General features: G+C 46.6%; 1 long non-coding RNA gene across 1 annotated transcript; it reads left to right on the top strand.

Moving 5' to 3' along the window:
* Positions 1 to 5,003: 5,003 nt before the first annotated feature.
* Positions 5,004 to 14,874, top strand: LOC128949366 (uncharacterized). The gene is made up of 3 exons (XR_008484203.1): positions 5,004 to 5,117; positions 5,458 to 5,575; positions 14,444 to 14,874. It is a non-coding gene; the product is annotated as an uncharacterized LOC128949366 (long non-coding RNA).
* Positions 14,875 to 22,607: the final 7,733 nt, after the last annotated feature.

The following is a 22,607-nucleotide window of genomic DNA, read 5'->3' as shown; positions in this document are numbered from 1 at the left end:
TTTTAATTTTTGAAATGTTTTCCAATGTAGTGGTTTTAAGGTGGTTTTTAAGAATTCATTGTATTGTTTCCTGTTGTTTGTAGTTGGTGTATGATAAGGGATGTGGTGTGACTTCTTAAACACTATGGTTTTAGTGTTCCTAAGTTCTGATTTCTTTCTGGTTCGATAGTTTTTTTTATTTTTTGGGAGAGGGGCATTTATATGGTGGGTTTTTATAGGCAATACGTTTTTTAATTTAGGTAGTGATATTTTTTAGTATTTTAATAGTTTAGGTTTTTGATTTTCATGGTTTTAATTATTTTTTTTAATTTTTTCAAATAACTTTTCTAGATGATAGGTTATTATTTGTGCATTAGCATAAAGGTAGAGCTTTGGGGACTTTTTTTAGTAATGTTTAGGGTCAGTTGTACAGTTTTGAGTCTAGTGAGTTGGTTTGATTTAGTTTTTACTGGGTGTTTGTTTTTATTAGCAGTTGTGTCATTTTCAAGGTGTATTTGAGTTTTTTGGGGTTTTTGAGATATTGGTTTAGGAGGAAGTTTATGATGAGAATGTGCGGAGGTTTTGGGCTACTTTATAGTGGGATTTAAAATTTATTGACAGTTAGGTTTATTTGAGTTTTTATTAGGGTTCAATGACGTTGTGGGACGTTTGTTCCGTTAGTAATAGCAATGGGTTTTGTTTTGATGCGCTGCGATGGGACGAGCATGTGCTGCGTGCCGGTGCTGACAAAGGTACGGTATTGTTGTGGTTCTGGTGCGTGGGGTTAATGAACATGTATGGTTTAATATAGAGATGAAAATAGAAATAAATATACATTTAAAAATAAATATAACATTAGAGTGGTAGACATAAATATAGATAACAGATACATACATAAAACTGTAATACCTGGTATATAATTGTAACATCATATAGATAAATGATAGTCTATTATATATATATATATATACACAAAGATATATAAATATAGATAGTTAATATGAAAATATTTAAATGGAGTTAAAATAAATGGGGGGGTTTTATTAGGTTATAGGCTGGGGTTTTTAAATAAATGATAGAAATAAAATATCAATTCAGATATACAAATATATATACAAATACAAATCTCTATAAATATTTAATTTAAATAAATATAAGGAAAAGGAATCTATAATACAGAAAATACAGATCTCTTATTATATTAGAAGGTATTCTCTCTAATATATATAATATCTATGAATAAAATAAATTAAAATATCCATATGAATATCATTTTAATTTTGAAAAATAAATTTACTTCCTACATTTTTAAATCTGGTTCAAATAAAGGGGTGTCCTTGCTTTTCATTTGGTTAGAGGCAGGAGTTTTATTTTAAATAATATAAGTAATATCGAAATGTGGATCTTAAGATAGAAATATGTAATAAATATATAAAGAGAAATTGCTAAAATATGAATATAAATTTATATATAAATATATGTAAGTAATATGAAGAGTTGTAGTGTAGAATGTAAATAACATTATACGGCAATATAAATTATAAATGGGAATATAAATATAAAAATATGTAAATATAGCTTAAAAGAAAGGGAATGTTTTGGCTTTTATTTAAGTAGAGGCAGGGGTTTTATTTTGAATATTATAAGTGTTCCAGAAGTAAAAACCTTGAGGCAGAAATATTTAATCAATATAAAAAATATGAATAAAAATATATAAAAATTCATAAATAACTACTCGCATCAGATGTAATATAGAATATAAATTTGTTTATAACTTGACATTGGTAAAGATAAATGTATAAGTAAGCAATAGACATTAATATACATTATAAATACAAATATGAATATAAAAATTGAATATAAGGATAAGGTCTATTTAAATATTGTTTAAAAAAAGGGTTGGGGTTTTATTTATTCTTATTGTGTTTAGAGACAGGGTTTTTATTTTAAATAGTATGAATGTAGATATTATTGTCATATATTTCTAAATATTGAGATATACAATCAAGATCTAAATATATATATAAACACAAAATCTAAAGAAATACAAATAATAGGAAGAGATGTAATGAAGAATACAAATAACAGTATACATAAGTGTACATTTTAAATGTAAATGTGAATATGAACCTGAAAACTAGAATTTTAAAAAATATTTAAATACAGTTGAGAAGAAAGGGGTTCTTTTTGGCTTTAACGTGGATGGAGGCAAAGGTTTTATTTTAAATAATGCAAGTGTTACAGAAGTAAAAATCATAACAGAAATATATACTTACCATGTAAAAATATGTATAAAAATACACAAATAAATTTAAGTTTTAGGGATATATGCAATATGGAATAGAAATGTATTTATAAAAAGAAACGTATAAATGGATAGTGTACATCAATGTACATTGTAAATAGAAATGTGAATATTAATATGAAAAAACTTTTTAAAAAATATTTAAATATTTTTTAAAAGAAATTGTTGGTTTGTTGTGTTGTGTTGTGTTTTATTTGTCTTTTATCCTATTAGATTAGAGGCAGAAGTTTATTTTTCCTCTTCGCGGTTGTTTTGGGGCATTTATTTCAGAGCAGTTTTCGGCGGGGGCCGCCCCTGTTCTTTTTCGCCGCCTTCCCTGCCCGCAGCCCCGAGGCGCGCTGCGCCCCCGGCTGGGGCGTGCGGCAGTGCTGCCGCCTTGTGGGCAGAGCGCGGTACTGCAGCCCTGCACCGAGAGGGCGCCACCTTGGGAGTGGCGCGTCGCGGGTGTCGCGGACTTTTAATTGACCTTCTCATCATGGCGGCGAAAAGGGCGGGGAAGTGGAGGACCGGGGTGGGTGTAAGTGGACTGCCTGCACGAAATACCGACGTCATGACGGCCCCGACGGATTTTTCTGTGGCGTTTCATGTGTACCCGACACAAGGTGTGGGCTCAGCGGCGCTGCGGGCGGGCGTATTTTGGCGGGTTTGTGCCAGGCATCTGGGGTAAACGCCTCGCTGTGCCGGGGTCCTCTGACGGCCTCCTTCCCGCCCTGAGGGAGCCGAGCCGGGCCGAATTGTTCCGAAGAGCCGAAGAGCCGAGGGTGGCCGAATAGAGCCGAGTTTACCCGAAGAGCCGAGGGAAGCCGGAAACAGCCGAGTTTAAACGAAGAGCCGAGGGAAGCCGGAAATAGCCGAGTTGACCCGAAGTGCCGAGGGTGGCCGAAAACAGCCGACTTGAACCGAAGAGCCCAGGGCGGCCCAAAATAGCCCAGTTTACACCAAGAGACCATGATAGCCGACTGGAACCGATAGCCGAGTGTAGCCGACACTGGCCGCATTTAGACAATGTGCCCAATATGACCGAGTTTAGCCGAACCGTGCCGAGTTCGGCCGAAGAGCCGAACTGAAACGACTTTAGACCAAGAGCCGAACCAAGCCGAATTCAGCCGAGTTTCGTTAAACAGAACCGAACGACGCCGCAGCGCTCTGCCTGCAGTGCGCCTATGCAGGCGGCAGGGATCGCTGTGCCTGCAGTGCTCCGAGGCAGACGGCAGGAGGCGCTCTGCCTGCAGTGCGCCTGTGCAGACGGCAGGGATCGCTGTGCCTGCAGTGCGCCGGGGCAGACGGCAGGGGGCGCTGTATAAAGTAAGTAGAAAATATCAACTCTCTATAAGAAGGAATAAAAGCTCTGTGTCACGTGCAGCAGTAGAAAATTTCAGGCTCCCAGGGAATAAATAGTTTTCTTTAAATCCTTTTCGTTTTGGAGTTTTTTTTTTTACTCCCAGGTAGCCTGAAAGTTTCTACTGCTGCTTTTTTATTCTAAAGCTAGAAAGGTAAACCAAGATCAGAAATACAAGAAAGGGAAAGGCAAAGGCAAAGGAAAGGAAAGGAAGCGGGAGAGCAAGAGGGAAGGGAAGGGGTGAAAAACAGAGTGAAAAAAGAAAAAAGGGTTGGAGGGAAAAAGAGAGGGCATTCGGGAGGAGCGGTGGTGCCTCAGGTCCTCCCCCGCCCAGGGGTGAAGGTCCCGTTTGATGCCCGGGAGGTTCTGCAGCTCCCGGCGGCGGGGGACGGAGCCGTGGCTGTCAGCCCGAGACTACAACTCCCGGCAGGCCCTGCTGCCGGCGCGGCGCGTGACGCAACGGCTGACGCGGCACATGAGTGGCTGGCGTGCCAGGGGGCCGGGCGGGGCTGTGCGCGGGCAGCTCCCGGCGCCTCTCCCGCGCGGGACGACGACGCTGGACGGGCGAAGCCTCCGTCCGGCCGCCCGCACGGCGCCGAGCAGCGCGGAAGGAGCGTCCGCGGCGTTCCTCGGCCTCACTCGGCGGTGCCGGGGGCGGGGGGCGGGGCGGTGCTTTGCTGCCGCGGGCCGGGAGCTGCAGGAGCCGCCCCGGGCGAGCGGCGCCGGGCGCTCCCGCGATCCCGGTGGGGCGGCTACCCTCGGGCTGGCGGAGGCGCAGCAGCCCCCGAGCTGCAGCCGTCTCCCTCGGGCTGCTGCCGGTGCTGCGGGCGGAGGCGGCTCCGCCGCGTGTTGGGCGTTGCGACCAGAGAGCGCTGCGATATCGCGTTAGTGCTCGTGGCTCTTTGTTCCATGAAAACGGATGGAGCGGCGCTGACCGGTAAACCCAGAGATGGCCAGGAGAATGCCCAGCGCAAGGAGCAGGCTGGCTGTATGCTTCGGATGGCACAGGTGCGGTGTGCAAACGCACCCCTTTCCGCCCCTGCCCTCCCGAGCCCCAGGGAAAATGTTTTCCAGCATTTTCGAGCTTCTGAAAGACAAAACTTGTGATTTGACACTAGCATCCAGAAAAGGTTTCTGTCTAGATTAGCAAATGCCTAAATTGTTCTTGGTTACATCCCATGACCGGATTTAGGCAGTGAATTTATACTGCTTTTAGGATTTTCTTGTACAATGGTGAGAAAATAGGCAGGTCTGATATTGGTTTCACTTTTTTACTACTTCACGTTCCGTAAGATTCTTTTATCCAAGCACTTGTTTAAAAAATCTACTGTAGGCGTTTATGGTTCACGTTTTTTTTCTTTGCAGCACCCGTGACTTCTATCAAAACTCAATCTGTGAAATTTCTGGGGAAAACCCTTTTGTGTCCTGAAGGGTTCAAACTCTGTTGAGGATCCAGTTATCAGTTGCTCACCTGGATGGTTCCAGATCCCAAAGGTAACACTTTTACTCTTGCCCTGTAGTTTATATCTATTGCATTTTTGTTATTTTGCAAGATTTTTTGTCTTTGCAAAATATTGTTCTTTTCACTATTTGGAGCCTCTCCCATCGTTCTTTGGTGTAGCAGCACCCCATAGGACACTTGGCTGCTGTCCTAAAGGGGATGGTCGCTAGAATTGTAAATTCTGGAGAGTTTGTAAGTCTTCTATCCCCAGTGAGGTACCGTGCTTTGTTTACTTTTGTTCTGTTGGTTAGGCGCTGCTTCTTGTTGGAAGTATGAATTTCAAACTACCCTGTTCTTTTTTTAACTGTTTTCCTGGTTCTCTCCGTACGGCAGGGAAAGACTCTCGTATCCTTGTCTTCAGGCTCGGTGCTGTCCAAGAAGATACAGAGACTAGAAAAATCATAAGAAGCAAAATATGACTGCAGGGAAAACAAGCTGGAGAGAACAAAAGGTGATATTGTTATCCTTACCCTGTATTAGAAACATCCACTGTGCTTTGATGCTGGCAGCTGCCAGGGGCTTGTTAGCTCTTTTTAGGCAGGTGTAGGTGTTCAGTTGCAGGTTTTTTCTCTGGACAAGTCAGTTCAAACTTTGCTAAGCTTATATTTGCAGATTACTCTCTAGCACAGTCCAGCATGACATTTTTGAATGCTGTAAAAAAAGCATGTTACTTGGAAATTGCTAATGATGAGAAGCTTTAGGGGAAAATAAGATTTCAGAGTTGGGAGACGTGAGAAGAATTTTGTGGGGATGTTAGACTGAAATAAAGCACACTGTAGGCTGGACTGGCACGCTGGCAGGTCCCCTATTAAACAGTAGTGCTTAGATTAGCCTGGGGGTTGCCCGTTGTTTCTGTAGAAATCAGTGTTTCCTGGTCTTCAGAAGTAAGCTGCTTTGAAAAGCTGGAAGGTGCAGCATGGTGACAATCCGTGTGCTTTGGATTAAAAGTAGATTTCAGAAGGGTGCTAGGCTTTTGTCTTTTCCTAGAAGTCGATGTAATCCTATCGAGCAGTTTTTAATTCTGTGCTGCCGCGTCATCGGTCAGGGCCCTGTCGTACTAATCATCATACAGATACAAACCAAAAAATCGGACCCCGTCCCAACCACTTAGAGCCCAGAACACGATTTCCTCGGGCTGCCATTTGTGTGCCATCGGCACTCACCACGGAAGCGAGCTGGGGATTGTTGCAGCTGCTGGGAACAAACCGCTCCTCGTCACACAGGAACGGAACTGGGACGACGCCTCGGCCAGCCCCTCTCTGCCATCGTCTCCTGAATCTGCAGCAGAGCAGTTCCGGTCCATCCGGGCACGTGTAATCCAGTTCCTGATGATCTGAGCGCACGGAGCAGCGCTCCGCTGCTGTGGGGGGCTCAGGGAAGGCAGAGTGTGCATTGTCATCTTCCTGAACCTGCAGACGAATCCAAGTGAGAAGCCACAGGGTGGAAATCAGTCGCATATATGCTAAACGAAACTTGCAGGTTTTTTTTAAGAATTGTTTCTGCTTGTTCTTTGTTGTGCTTCAGCACTTAGAAAACCTCTCTTTAAAATCAGTTCAATTCATCAGTTGAGCCTTTTTTTGCAGACCCTCAGTGAGCAGAATTTGTTGCAGACTCAGTGCACGCTGTGCCGGCCTCCCAGGAGTGTGAGGGGCTCACGTGTGCTACTTTTTGCTTTAGGACGCTCTGAGGTATTTATTCCTTTTGGGATACATGATGAGAATTGCCAAGAGAGGTAGTTACAAGGTATGACATGGGGAAAAAGCCTGTGTGGTTGGAACGTTGTTGCTGTCAAAAGTTAATTTTTCCTTCTTTCTTAGCCAGTAGTTAGCTTTTTGCTTAATTTTTGTGGTATCATTATTTTATTGTTTAAAAAATTCCTTCAAAATCACTTTGGTGGTTGGTGTTGGCCACCAGTACCTTGTTCAGATTTGCCTATTTGCTTGTAGCTAAAATGTTCGCATCCTGTTTATCATTCTATTTAAGAAACTGCTGCCCAGCCAACTAATAACTAAATATCCATCTGTCTGGGACACGGAGAGAGGATTTAGGTAATGTCTTTGTTTCCAGAAAAAAGTTCCAGTGTAGTTTCTAAATAGAGGAGAAGGGGATGAAGACTCGGGGCTCTGATGCCGTATGGGCACCCCAAGGTCCCCAGGAGCGGGAGCCCCACTGGAGTGCAGGAGCAGGTATGTTCTCATGTAATATTGAACAAATTATAAATATAAATATGACAATTATAAGCATGAAAATATTTTTTAAAATAGTTAAACCAAGTGGGTTTTTTCATTTGTCAATAGGCAGTGTTTTGATTGTAAAAATTATAACTACAAATAATATAAAGGGAGAAATCTAAGTATAGAAATATAAATATATACAGATATATATAAAATTTAAACCTATAAGAAAAAATTAGTTGTAGCAGTAGATGTGATACCTAATATAAATAATAATTTAAATACTTTCCTAGAATTTTGTATCTATTATATATAATTATGAATATAATGCATCAAAAGAAACTATAAATATAAATGTGAATATAATTATACAAAAGTATAAAAATATTTCAATATCGTTCAAAAGAAGGCTTTTTTTGTGTTTATTTGGTTAGAGACGGGGGTTTTATTTGGAATCATAGAAGTGTTATGGAAGTATAAATCTAAATGTAGAAATATACAGTCAATAAAGAAAGGTATTTATAAGAACACGACTGAACGACGCCGCCTTCGGCCGAATGCAACGAGCTCAGCCGAACCAAGGCGAGACCGGCCGAACCTGACGGGCTCGAGGGAACCGAGGCCAGGCTTGCGAGGCTGCCTGAACGGAGCCGAGCTCGGCCGAACCGAGCCCGCCGCTCTCGTGCGCGCTAATTAGCGCGAGTGCGGTCACAGCGTAATGAGTTCCTGTGCCACCCCGCGCTCCCGGTCGTGTCGGTGCGATGGCCGGGCCGCCCGCGGGACGCGGCAGCAGGAGAGCCCCGAGCCGGGCGAGTTTAACGTGAGGCGGCGCCGCTTGCCCGCCCTCGGGGAGGCGAGCCGAGCCGAGCTCAGCCGAACGCGCAGAGAGCGGCTCCGAGTTCGGCCGAAGCGAGCCGGAGGGACGAATGCAGCCGAATGCGGCCGACAATAGCCGAGTTTAGCCGACAATAGCCGAGTTTAGCCGACAATAGCCGAGTTTAGCCGAAGAGCCGACTGGAGCCGAGTGACTCCGGAGCGAGCCGAGCTCCCCCGAGCGCAGCCTCCCGGGCAAGGCGAGGCGCCGGGCCGGGCTCGGGGTGCAGCCGGGGCTCTGTGAGGCTTCCCCGCCTGTCCCTCTCTCTCGCCCTCCTTCCTTCTCCCCGTATTCGCCTTCTCTCGCTCCCTTTCCCCCATTCCCTCTCCCCCCACAAGCCCGGCTCCTTCCTGTCCAGCCCCTTCCCCGCTACTCCCTTTCTCTTCCCCGTTTCTGCCTCCTCTGTCCACCCTCCCTCTACCCCCCTCCCGGGCTTTCCCTTCCCGTGCCGCTTTCCTGCACAGCCCGCCCTCCCTCGCCGCCCTTTGTCATGCCCTGCTCTCGCTCCTCTCTTCCGGTGCCCGCTTTCCTTCTTTGCCGCGCAGCCGCGGGGCTCGGGGTGCCGGAGAATGAAGGCCCGAGGGTATGGGGGTTCATCCGTGGTGCTGTTAACACAGTCAGAATGGCTCAGTGACTCTGTGCCAGGCTGGTGTGGCCTCAAAGGCTGCCCCTGCTGCTGGCAGAGTGTGTGAAGCGTCTGCTGAGCGGGCAGCGGCATCCCCCTGAACACCTTCTCGCAGCAGGGACGGAGATGGAGCCAGCCCAGCGCGTGGAAATGGATCTCTCCAGCTGAACGCTCAGGTGAAGCGAGCAGAGAACTTGCCCAGCATGAACCAGGTGAGCTGCACGTCTCCAGGGTAATGATTCTTGCACCTTCAGAGCCACAGTATCGCTGAGCTTTTTTTTTCCCCAGGCTTTCCATCACCTCTCAAACAGACGAATGCTCCCCTTGGAGGCTGCTGAGCCCTGGGGAGCCTGGCAGGTGGCCCCGTTGGTGAGAGGAGGGCAGCTGCAGGCAGGCAGCCCCCAGGAAAACACGGGAGTTTCAGTGGTTTCTGATGCCTGCGGAACGGGGAGATGGCGTGAGCTGAGCAGGAGTTAAGCACGGTCGTACAGAGGCCTGGCTGTTATGATTTAAGATGGCTTATTGAATATCTGTAGTTTCTATAGATATTTGTATATCTGTCCAAGTAGGATATAGAGCCTTGTGCAGGAGAAAAAGAACTCTTGATGTAAGATATGACCTGGGGGAGGCATCATGCCAGGCTATCCCTTCCAGATTTGGACGGCTTCAGTGTCTTGTGTGGCATGATGGGAAGTTCTGAAAATTAAGATTTCCTCTTTGGTGCGGGTCAGATGGGTGACGCCTGGCAGCTCGTGCACTGCCACTGTGCTAACCTGTGTGCCTCTCCTTCCCTCCCTGCTCCACAGGCAGCGCAACACAGGAGCAGCAGGGAGAGCTGGCTTTGTCCTGGAAGATGCAGGAGCTCGCGGTGGATATCTGAGCCTGCAGCTCCAGGCTGCCGCACGACGCAAGGGCTGCACACACCCAGAGCGTACAGGTACTGTCACAAACGTGGGCTGTCGTGGCTGAGCCCTCAGGAGCTGGCGGTGCCAGCTGGGAGAAGAACAGTAGCTTCCAGCCTTTTCTTTTGTCTGCGTTTCCCGTGTTCAGTCAGTCTGATTACTTCTGGGCATTGCCCAGCAGGGTGTGAAATGCTTCCAGGGCTAAAGGGGGAAAAAAAGGGAAACACAAACTATAATCCACACCTCAGGAGGGAGAAGGCATCTGTCAGGACAAACTCTTAAGAGAAATGGGATGAAGAATACTTGTTTATTCGGTCTTTGGTATGTGTAGCTAGTTCAAAGAGGTCTCCCAGTCCTTCCCATTAGCAGAGCAAAGGAAGAGCAGCAAAGCCCTCAGGCTAAGCCATTAAAAGCAGCAGCAGCAGCTTTGTGTGCTGGAGTGTGGCAGGCATTCCTAGGTTTACTTTTTGGTTTTGCATCTAGCAGTGGTAGAGGAAAGTTCTTTGCAAGGTGATAGTTCCAGCCTTGTATTGAAATGTGAGCAAAGAGGAACTTTCTCAGTTGGATTGGGGTTTATTCACAGCACTTGTAAACAGAGTTAACATTCAGATAACATGTGCAGGGAGTGTGTGCTGTGGGTTAGCACAAGTGACAAAGGAAGTGGGACAGGGACAGGGCACTTTCCCCTTCAAGGTACTGGTTTTTTTTCTGGAAGAATGACGTGAGAGCAGAAAAGTTGCAATGGCATTGCAGTTCCCTGCACAGAATATACCCAGGGAGGTGAAGCACAGCCCAGTGGTGCCATTCACCTGCGCCCCAATGGGGAGCATCAGTGAAGTGAGGAGGACTGAGGAGCTCTCCCCTTGAGCAATCACAACAGTCATGTCAACGAGTGTCACCCTTTTCCAGACCACTGGCATGTGCTTGGGGACAATAACCTGTGTTTTTTACAGCCAGGTCTTCTGAGCCGCTGCTCACTGCTCGCAGTGAAAAGAAACTTGTGTACAGGCACTCTGCAAAATTGCCACCTCAGATGCCACTGAAGCACAGCTTTGGCTTTCAGGCATCTCCCCTGCAAGCTGTCCCTTGCGGCGTTTCCGCACTGGGTTCATTGTAAATTCATTCCTCCCATTTTTTATTTGTAATTTCCAAAGAATATCAGTCGACTTTTACGGCCTCTTCAGGGCTCCCCAAGCTTCATACCACACCTAAATGCTCGTTTTCACTGCCTGAAGGGCTTCTCTCACCCGAGTGATTCTATGAATTTGGCCTGTACTTCAGCTTAAGGGGAAAGCTGTACATGGATTGCATTTTGGAGAAAAAGATTTGACTGTCCAGCTGTAAATTTATCTTGTGTTTTGCCTTCCAGGTTCGCTCGTATTGTAATTTGCAAATGGCACGGCAAATGCCACGAGAGCAGCTGGTGAAGGTGGCTCAGAAGCAATGACAAGAATGTGCTGCAAAGTTGGGTCCAGCAGTCCAGCTTCCCGACACGGTAGGGCAGGCACACCTTTTGATAAAGCATCAAACGCTGTAGTTTTTATTCTTGGTGTTTGTCTGTGCTCCCATTCTGATCACCCCTTGAAGTATTATTTTTCAAAATGATATCTAGGAGAGAAATCATGTTTATTCAGGGGGAGCCATAATTTTCATCTGTTCCAAATGCACCAGGTGTGTTTTAAGGCCTGCACACACAGCAAGAGCTGCAGAGCTTGTTGTGCAGTTTCCTGCAGCACTGATTCATTCTGTATTCCAGTAACCATGCCCTGGGCTGCCAGCCAGGCTCAATGCCAGGAGCGGGAGGAGCAGACCCGAGAGGTGCTTTGGGTGGAGCCCAGCCAGGTTTCAGGCAGCCCGCAGAGTCTGCCCTTGCAGTCCACGCCGGTCTGCTGTTGCCATCTGCTGGAAAAATCCCTAATGGATATTTCCAAAGGTGGGGAGGAGCATCCGCTCCTGTCACGGACCTGCTGGGGGCTCTTTGCCCTCTGGCTCCGTGCGCTCTGCCCAAGAACAGCGTGTGCAGCAGGCTGTCACCGCTCTCTGCAGGGTGAAGCACCTTCAGCCAAGGTCAGTGCAAGAGCAAAACAATCCTGCCAGTAAAGCCTGCTACTAGAGAGGCAAACAATGATCCTTCCAAAGGAATTCATCCTTCTTCTCCCTTACAACTCTCCTGTGTCATCACACCGCAGAATGGTTTGGGGTGGAAGAGATCTTGAAAACGACCTAGTTCCACCCCTGTCCTGGGCAGGCTCACCTTCCTCTGGGCCAGGGTGCTGTGCTGTCGCAGATCAGGTGGCAGATCTGTGGAAATTGTAATGATATTATTAAGGCGTGTCTCTTATTGCCTTGCCATTCGTGAATCCCGAGGCTGTCTTGTCCTAGTTTAGCTTTCTGATGTGGAGGAGCAGAACTGCCAACTGATATGGAATTTGGTGCTCTCTGTGGAGTGACATCCTGTAAAATTTCTGTCCCAGGAATGCTGTCACGATGGCTCTGCTCCATAGAGAATGACACGGCCTGATTGTCAGCAATTTTTGCTTCTGCAATAGTGTAAAAATGCTAAAATTTGAACACGGCTTATTATTTCAAAAGAGAATATTTTAAAACTGGAAGAGATAGCTGAAATTACATCTGAAAGGTAGCAAGAGCAAATACATAGAATATTTCTCCCTGTTTGTAGATATACTTTTCATTCAAAATTATGCTGATGGGGATATGCTTTTATGTATTTAGTGACTTTACAGATTTATTCCCCGAGTTTTTTGAGTTCATAGAATCATGGAATAATTCAGGTTGGAAGGGGCTCTAAAGATCACCTCGTTCCAAGCCTGGTGCCGTGGGCAAGGACACGGTTCCATGGACCAGGTTGCTCTGAGCCTGATCCCAGAGCACCAATGGGCCTTGGAACACTTCCAGGGATGGGGCAGCCCCAGCATGTGTGAGCAACCTGTGCCAGGCAGGTGCCAGAGGAAGAAGAAAGCCCTTCCCAGCTGGAGCAGAGGCTGCTGCAGCTTGGCGCAGCCTCGTGTCACCGAGCGTGTGAGACAAAAGGGCCCTTCCCGTGGAGGGAGAACGGCACTGAAAGATCTTTTTTGGGAGGAGCGGAGCCATGGAATGCCAAAGCAGCCTTCAGTTCTTGCAGCAGAGTTGGGAACAACTGGAAGCAGGAGCAGAGCTGGCCTGGTGCCTGGCAGCTCTGCAGGCAGTGGGGATGGAGAAGGTGCAGTTGTTTGTCTTCTTGGCTGAGTCTTGAAAAATGAGGCACTTTTCTGTAGTTCCTTTTCAAGCATTACGTGGCAGTTGCCCCTAGAAGTCCAAAGGCAGCTGTTTTCTTAGCAGGAGGAAGTCAGGAAGAGGCAAAGCAGGCAAAGACATCAGATAAGTCTGGATAAAAATCTTGGCTAAGCTGTTTTTTCCCCCTCCTCCAAACAGGCAATTCTGAAGCGCTGAGCAGAGATCTGCCCCCGGGAGGCAGAGCAGAGCCGATCTGTGAGAGCTGACACGGGAGCTGTGGTGAGGACAGCTGCTCCCCTGCCTCGGTGTGGGACCTGCTGAGCTGCCGTTCCTGTGCTGGGAGTGTTTCTCCTCTCATGCAGGCAAACCAGAGAGCTCCTAGGGAAGGAGCAGGTAAGGTTGAAGTTCCGAGATCTCCCCGGTAAGAAGTGCCGTGACAAAAGGAAATGGCCTCAAGTTGCAGCAGGGAAGGCTCAGATTGGCTTTGAGGACCAATTTGTTCACTGAAAGGGTGGTCAGGCATAGGAGCGGGCTGCCCAGGGCAGTCCTCATTGCTGGAGACATTTGAAGCATGGCAAGATGTGGTGTTTAGGGACCTGATTTGGGTGGGGGCTTGGCAGTGCTGGGGCAGCAGCTGGGCTCAATGGCCTTAGCAGGCTTTTGCAGCCTAAAGGATGCTATGGTTCTGGAAAGCCTCGACCCCTCTGGCTCCGACACCACACCTGGATGCTGACGGAAGGAGGCTGGTCATGGAGCCTGGAGGTGCCTGTGCCACAGGGAGGGAGAGGACAAGGCAGCGTCACCTGCAGGGAGGGTCTCGTCCCCAGAGAGCGGCCAGTGACTCCATCCGTGCCCGGGGCTCTGGGTGCACACTCGGGGTGGACACCTGCCCTCAGGTTTCCCTCTGGGCACCCGGGGAGGGAACCGGGTCCATCCGTGTGGCAGCTCCAGGGCCTGCAGGCTCTGGGGCCCTGCAGCCGTGCGCCCTGTCACAGGGCGGCAGGGACGTGACGCTGCCCGGCCGCGCCGCTGGCCTGGGATCCTTGCTGCTTTCCTCCCGATCCCACATGGCTGTAGCAGCAATCTTGTGTCTTTTCTTTAAAAGTGTCCTTGGGAGAGTTCAAAGAGAGGGTAATTAGTTATGTCAAAGCCTACATATTTGACCTGTTGGCACTCAAGAGAAAAGACAAGAACCTGCTTGGCATCCTTGTGCCTGGAAGTCATTGTGACCCAGGGAAGTGAGGAAGGGGCTGGCCGAGGTCACTGAGGCTCTGAGATGGAGGTGAGTTTGCATTCCAGTTGATTGGAACGGAGGCTCATCAGAAGTTTCCTCGGCTATCCGAGGCACAGAGCCCTGGAGGCAAGTGAGCCTGAGCTGCTGCACGCTTGCTGTGAGCTTTGGGGTGAGGGTGCATCGTTGCAGGCCTGGGATGGATTGAAATGCGCTGAGGAAAGCAGCGGGAGGGAGGGAGGGAAATGCTCTGTTAGCTTGTGCCAATTCTTCTGTCAGACTCATCACGGCGGGACAGCGTGAAGACTGAAAGTGTGAGAAGATGTGGAGGGGAAGAGAGAATCTGACGGGAGCAGCGAACGCACGAGTGCACGAATTTTGCTTTTTGCTTGGATGTAAACTCAGGAGTTGAAAGGAATTTGGGAGTGAGAAGGGACATTTCAGAAGGAGAAGAAGAAAAAGAGGTTGTTGTTGTTGTTACAGTCCTGGCAAAATCTTTTGTTCTAGCTAATAAAAGAAGTTAGTTTAAGAAATAAAAAGAAAAAAATGTAGTGTTTTTTTTTTTACTTGACTATTATATTCATTGGTGGTATATGGTGTGTTGTTTTATTTCTTGGTATTATTAACTCTGTGTAAATTGTTTTTTGAGTGAAGCTGACTTTCTGGATGGGTTGGTTTGTATTTGAGGCAGCATTAATTTCAATAGGATTGTTTCATAGATTTCTGATGGGTATTACTGGGATTTTGGTTTTGTTTGCTGTATGTATAAACATAGAGCTTTGGTAGGGCCAGCTGGGCTGCTGGAGTTTTGGGTGTGAATTTATGAGATGGCTTTTGTTAAATGCAGATTTTAATTTTTGAAATGTTTTTCAATGTAGTGGTTTTAAGGTGGTTTTTAAGAATTCATTGTTTTGTTTTCTGTTGTTTGTAGTTGGTGTATGATAAGGGATGTGGTGTGACTTCTTGAACGCTATGGTTTTAGTGTTCCTAAGTTCTGATTTCTTTCTGGTTCGATAGTTGTTTTTTTTTTTATTTTTTGGGACAGGGGCATTTATATGGTGGGTTTTTATAGGCAATACGTTTTTTAATTTAGGTAGTGATATTTTTTAGTATTTTAATAGTTTAGGTTTTTGATTTTCATGGTTTTAATTATTTTTTTTAATTTTTTCAAATAACTTTTCTAGATGATAGGTTATTATTTGTGCATTAGCATAAAGGTAGAGCTTTGGGGACTTTTTTTAGTAATGTTTAGGGTCAGTTGTACAGTTTTGAGTCTAGTGAGTTGGTTTGATTTAATTTTTACTGGGTGTTTGTTTTTATTAGCAGTTGTGTCATTTTCAAGGTGTATTTGAGTTTTTTGGGGTTTTTGAGATACTGGTTTAGGAGGAAGTTTATGATGAGAATGTGCGGAGGTTTTGGGCTACTTTATAGTGGGGTTTAATATTTATTGACAGTTAGGTTTATTTGAGTTTTTATTAGGGTTCAATGACGTTGTGGGACGTTTGTTCCGTTAGTAATAGCAATGGGTTTTGTTTTGATGTGCTGCGATGGGACGAGCGTGTGCTGCGTGCCGGTGCTGACAAAGGTACGGTACTGTTGTGGTTCTGGTGCGTGGGGTCAATGAACTTGTATGGTTTAATATAGAGATGAAAATAGAAATAAATATACATTTAAAAATAAATATAACATTAGAGTGGTAGACATAAATATAGATAACAGATACATACATAAAACTATAATGCGTGGTATATAATTGTAATATATTATCATATAGATTAATGATAGTCTGTTATATATATATATACACAAAGATATATAAATATAGATTATAAATATAAAAACATTTAAATAGAGTTAAAATAAATGGGGGGGTGTTATTAGGTTGTAGGCTGGGGTTTTTAAATAAATGATAGCAATAAAATATCAATTCAGATATACAAATATATTTATTTAAATTAAATATTTATAGAGATTTGTATTTGTATATATAAGTAAAAAAAATATAATACAGAAAATACATATCTATTATATTAGAAGGTATTCTCTCTAATATATATAATATCTATGAATATAATAAATAAAAATATCTATATAAATATCATTATAATTTTGAAAAATAAATTTACCTGCTACATTTTAAATCTGGTTCACATAAAGGGGTGTCCTTGGTTTTTATTTGGTTAGAGGCAGGAGTTTTATTTGAAATAATGTAAGTAATATAGAAATGTGGATCTTAAGATAGAAATATATAATAAATATATAAAGAGAAATTGCTAAAGTATTAATACAAATTTATATATAAATATATGGAAGTAATATGAAGAGTTGTAGTATAGAATATAAATAATATTATATGGCAATATAAATTATAAATGGGAATATAAATATAAAAATATGTAAATATAGCTTAAAAAAAAGGGAATGTTTTGGCTTTTATTTAAGTAGAGGCAGGGGTTTTTTTTTGAATATTGTAAGTGTTACAGAAGTAAAAATCTTGACGCAGAAATATATAATCAATGTATAAAAATATGTATAAAAATTCATAAATAACTACTCGCATCAGATGTAATATAGAATATAAATTTGTTTATAACTTGACATTGATAAAGATAAATGTATAAGTAAGCAATAGACATTAATATACATGATAAATACAAATATGAATATAAAAATCAGACATAAGGATAAAACCTATTTAAATATTGTTTAAAAGAAAGGGTTGGGGTCTTTTTTATTATTGGGTTTGAGGCAGGGTTTTTATTTTAAATAATATGAATGTAGATATTATTGTTATATATTTCTAAATATTGAGATATACAATCAAGATCTAAATATATATATAAACACAAAATATTAGCAAATAGAAATAATAGGAAGAGATGTAATGGAGAATACAAATAAGAGTATACGTTAGTATACATTTTAAATGTAAATGTGAATATGAACCTGAAAAATAGAGTTTTAAAAAATATTTAAATACAGTTGAGAAGACTGGGGTTCTTTTTGGCTTTAATGTGGGTAGAGGCAGGGGTTTTATTTTAAATAATGTAAGTGTTGCAGATGTAAAAATCCTAACACAGAAAGATATAATAAATATATAAAGATATGAATAAAAGTATATAAAAAATATAAGTAATAGGAACACATGTAACATAGAATATAAATTATAACTAAATCGCTAAATAGAAATGCAAAATCGATCATACATCAGTAAACATTTTAAATACAAATTTGAAAAATATTTTTTTTAAGATTTTAAATACAGTTGAAATGAAAGGGGGTTTTATTTGCCATGTATGGGGTAGAGGCAGGGGTTTTGAGTACTGTAAGTGTTACAGAAGTAAAAATCCGAACAGAAATATATACTTACTATGTAAAAATATGTATAAAAATATACAAATAAATTTAAGTTTTAGGGATATATGCAATATGGAATAGAAATGTATTCATAAAAACAAATGTATAAATGGACAGTATACATCAATATACATTATTGATAGAAATGTGAATATTAAAAGGAAAAAAACCTTTTTTTAAATTTTTAATTTTCTTTTTTTTAAGAAATTGTTGTGGTTTTGTTTTGTTTTTTTTTATCCTATTAGATTAGAGGCAGAAGTTTATTTTTCCTCTTCGCGGTTGTTTTGGGGCATTTATTTCAGAGCAGTTTTCGGCGGGGGCCGCCCCTGTTCTTTTTTGCCGCCTTCCCTGCCCGCAGCCCCGAGGCGCGCTGCGCCCCCGGCTGGGGCGTGCGGCAGTGCTGCCGCCTTGTGGGCAGAGCGCGGTACTGCAGCCCTGCACCGAGAAGCCGCCACCTTGGGAGTGGCGCATCGCGGATGTCGCGGACTTTTAATTGACCTTCTCATCATGGCGGCGAAAAGGGCGGGGAAGTGGAGGACCGGGGTTGGTCTAAGTGGACTGCCTGCATGGAATACCGACGCCGGCGCGGCCCCAGTGGTATTTTCTGTGGCATTTCAAGTGTACCCGATACGGGCCGCGGGCTCAGCGGCGCCGCGGGCGGGCGTATTTTGGCGGGTTTGTGCCAGGCATGTGGGTTAAACGCCTCGCTGTGCCGGGGTCCTCTGACGGCCGCTTTCGCGCCCTGAGGGAGCCGAGCCGGGCCGAATTGTTCCGAAGAGCCGAAGAGCCGAGTGTGGCCGAAAAGAGCCGAGTTTACCCGAAGAGCCGAGGGTGGCCGGAAACAGCCGAGTTTACCCGAAGAGCCCAGTGCGGCCGAAAATAGACGAGTGTGGCCGAAAACAGCCGAGTTTACACCAAGAGCCGATGATAGCCGACTGGAACCGATAGCCGAATGTGGGCGACACTGGCCGCATTTAGACAATGCGCTGAATATGACCGAATTTAGCCGAACCGTGCCGAGTTCGGCCGAAGAGCCGAACTGAAACGACTTTAGACCAAGAGCCGAACCAAGCCGAATTCAGCCGAGTTTCATTAAACAGAACCGAACAACGCCGCAGCCCTCTGCCTGCAGTGCGCCTGTGCAGACGGCAGGGATCGCTGTGCCTGCAGTGCTCCGGGGCAGACGGCAGGGGGCGCTGTATAAAGTAAGTATATAATATCAACTATCTATAAGAAGGAATAAAAGCTCTATGTCGCGTGCAGCAGTATAGAAAATTTCAGGCTCCCAGGGAATAAATAGTTTTCTTTAAATCATTTTCGTTTTGGAGGTTTTTTTACTCCCAGGTAGCCTGAAAGCTACTACTGGTGCTTTTTTTATTCCAAAGCTAGAAAGGAAAACCAAGATTAGATATACAGGGAAAGAAAGAAAGAAAAGAAAAAAAAGAAAATAAGGAAAGGAACTGAAAGGAAGAAAGAAAGGACAGAGGGGCCAGCTGTCTGTCATCTGAAATTCTGCATTGCACAGGATGCCTCCCAGACGCCAGCTGCCAGCACTGGAAAGTCAGGCTGCTTTGAAGGTTCAAAATGTCCCCAGCAACGTGCCATCAGGAACCTGAGCTGGTGAGTTACACTTACCTGGGGCAATGGGGGGCATTTGCATCCAGTGCCCGGGGGCCCTTAGTGGCCGGCTGGCTCCTCATATTCTGCATTGCACAGGATGCCTCCCGGAACCCAGCTGCCACCACCGCAGTGTCTGGCTGGTTTGAGGGTGCCAAGTGGCCCCAGCAATGTTCCATCAAGAACCTGAGCTGGTGAGTTACACTTCACTGTGTAAAGGGCGGCGTTGGTGTCCAGGAATCAGGGGCCCTTATTGGCAGGCTGCCTGCTGAAACTCTGCATTGTGCAGGATCCCTCCCAGACCCAAGCTGCCACCACCGCAGGATCTGTCTTGTTTCAGGATCCCAAATGGCCCCAGCAATCTTCCATCACGAACCTGAGCTGGTGAGTTACCCTTACCTGTGTAAAGGGCAGCACTTCTGTTCAGAGGTCAGGGGCCCTTTGTGGCCGGCTGCCTCCTCAAATTGTGCATTGCGCAGGATGCCTCCCGGACCCAAGCTGTCACCGCCGCAGGGTCTGGCTGGTTTGAGGCTCCGAAATGTCCCCAGCAATCTGCCATCAGGAACCGGAGCTGGTGAGTTACACTTACCTGGGGTAATGGGCGGCATTAGTGTCCAGGGCGCAGAGGCCCTTAGTGGCCGGCTGTCTGCTCAAATTCTGCATGGCTCAGGATCCCTCCCAGCACCAAGCTGCCACCTGTGCCCAGTTGATCTTGTTTGAGACTGCAAAGCACCTCCAGCCATCTGAAACTAGGAACCTTGGCTGCTGAGTTTTGCTTACCTGGGAAGAGGGACTGCACTAGTGTTCAGGAGCCTCTGGTCCAGAGGGGCCAGCTGTCTGTCATCTGAAATTCTGCATTGCACAGGATGCCTCCCAGACGCCAGCTGCCAGCACTGGAAAGTCAGGCTGCTTTGAAGGTTCAAAATGTCCCCAGCAACGTGCCATCAGGAACCTGAGCTGGTGAGTTACACTTACCTGGGGCAATGGGGGGCATTTGCGTCCAGTGCCCGGGGGCCCTTAGTGGCCGGCTGGCTCCTCATATTCTGCATTGCACAGGATGCCTCCCGGAACCCAGCTGCCACCACCGCAGTGTCTGGCTGGTTTGAGGGTGCCAAGTGGCCCCAGCCATGTTCCATCAAGAACCTGAGCTGGTGAGTTACACTTCCCTGTGTAAAGGGCGGCGTTGGTGTCCAGGAATCAGGGGCCCTTAGTGGCAGGCTGCCTGCTGAAATTGTCCATTGCGCAGGATGCCTCCCAGACGCCAGCTGCCAGCACTGCAGGGTCAGCCTACTTTGAGGGCCCCCAATGTGTGTCGCAATCTGCCATCAGGAACCTGAGCTGGTGAGTTACACTTCCCTGTGTAAAGGGCGGCGTTGGTGTCCAGGAATCAGGGGCCCTTAGTGGCAGGCTGCCTGCTGAAACTCTGCATTGCGCAGGAGGCCTTCTGGACCCAAGCTGCCACCACCGCAGGATCCGTCTGGTTTCAGGGTCCCAAATGGCCCCAGCAATCTTCCATCACGAACCTGAGCTGGTGAGTTACCCTTACCTGTGTAAAGGGCAGCACTTCTGTTCAGAGGTCAGGGGCCCTTTGTGGCCGGCTACCTGCTGAAATTCTCCATTGCGTAGGATGCCCCCCGGACCTAAGCTACCACCACCGCAGAGTCAGGCTGGATTTTAGGTCCCAAATGGCCCTGTCAATCTGCCATCAGGAACCTGAGCTGGTGAGTTACACTTCCCTGTGTAATGGGCGCCATTGGTGTCCAGGGTCCTGGGGCCCTTAGTGAACGCCTGGCTCATGAAATTCTTCACTGCGCAGGATGACTCCCAGCCCCAAGCTGCTTCCTGTGCTGAGTTGAGCTTGTTTGAGCGTCCCAAGCCCCTCAAGCAATATGCCACCAGGAACCTGGGCTGCTGAGTTTTGCTTAACTGGAGAAAGGGTCAGCCTTAGTTTTCAGGAGCCTGTGGCCAAGAGGGGCTGGCCGTCTGCCTGCTGAAATTCTGCATTGTGCAGGATACCTCTGAGACCCAAGCTTCCACCTCTGTAAAGTCAGGCAGGTTTGAGAGTCCCAAGTGACTCCAGCCACCTGCCATCAGGAACCTGAGCTGGTGGGTTACGCTTACCTGCTTAAAGGGCAGCATTTCTGTTGAGAGCCCAGGGGCCCTTTGTGGCCGGCTGCCTCCTCAAATTGTGCATTGCGCAGGATGCCTCCCGGACCCCAGCTGTCACCGCCGCAGAGTCTGGCTGGTTTGAGGCTCCGAAATGTCCCCATTAATCTGCCATCAGGAACCGGAGCTGGTGAGTTACGCTTACCTGGGGTAATGGGCGGCATTTGTGTCCAGGGCGCAGGGGCCCTTAGTGGCCGGCTGTCTGCTCAAATTCTGCATGGCTCAGGATCCCTCCCAGCACCAAGCTGCCACCTGTGCCCAGTTGATCTTGTTTGAGACTGCAAAGCACCTCCAGCCATCTGAAACTAGGAACCTTGGCTGCTGAGTTTTGCTTACCTGGGAAGAGGGACTGCACTAGTGTTCAGGAGCCTCTGGTCCAGAGGGGCCAGCTGTCTGTCATCTGAAATTCTGCATTGCACAGGATGCCTCCCAGACGCCAGCTGCCAGCACTGGAAAGTCAGGCTGCTTTGAAGGTTCAAAATGTCCCCAGCAACGTGCCATCAGGAACCTGAGCTGGTGAGTTACACTTACCTGGGGCAATGGGGGGCATTTGCGTCCAGTGCCCGGGGGCCCTTAGTGGCCGGCTGGCTCCTCATATTCTGCATTGCACAGGATGCCTCCCGGAACCCAGCTGCCACCACCGCAGTGTCTGGCTGGTTTGAGGGTGCCAAGTGGCCCCAGCCATGTTCCATCAAGAACCTGAGCTGGTGAGTTACACTTCCCTGTGTAAAGGGCGGCGTTGGTGTCCAGGAATCAGGGGCCCTTAGTGGCAGGCTGCCTGCTGAAATTGTCCATTGCGCAGGATGCCTCCCAGACGCCAGCTGCCAGCACTGCAGGGTCAGCCTACTTTGAGGGCCCCCAATGTGTGTCGCAATCTGCCATCAGGAACCTGAGCTGGTGAGTTACACTTCCCTGTGTAAAGGGCGGCGTTGGTGTCCAGGAATCAGGGGCCCTTAGTGGCAGGCTGCCTGCTGAAACTCTGCATTGCGCAGGAGGCCTTCTGGACCCAAGCTGCCACCACCGCAGGATCCGTCTGGTTTCAGGGTCCCAAATGGCCCCAGCAATCTTCCATCACGAACCTGAGCTGGTGAGTTACCCTTACCTGTGTAAAGGGCAGCACTTCTGTTCAGAGGTCAGGGGCCCTTTGTGGCCGGCTACCTGCTGAAATTCTCCATTGCGTAGGATGCCCCCCGGACCTAAGCTACCACCACCGCAGAGTCAGGCTGGATTTTAGGTCCCAAATGGCCCTGTCAATCTGCCATCAGGAACCTGAGCTGGTGAGTTACACTTCCCTGTGTAATGG

The sequence above is a fragment of the Melozone crissalis genome, unplaced genomic scaffold (assembly GCF_028551555.1).
Source record: "Melozone crissalis strain CALT ecotype California unplaced genomic scaffold, PUWL_Pcris_2 ptg000224l_1, whole genome shotgun sequence".
NCBI lineage: Eukaryota > Metazoa > Chordata > Aves > Passeriformes > Passerellidae > Melozone > Melozone crissalis.
This window is presented reverse-complemented; position numbering and strand designations above follow the sequence as displayed.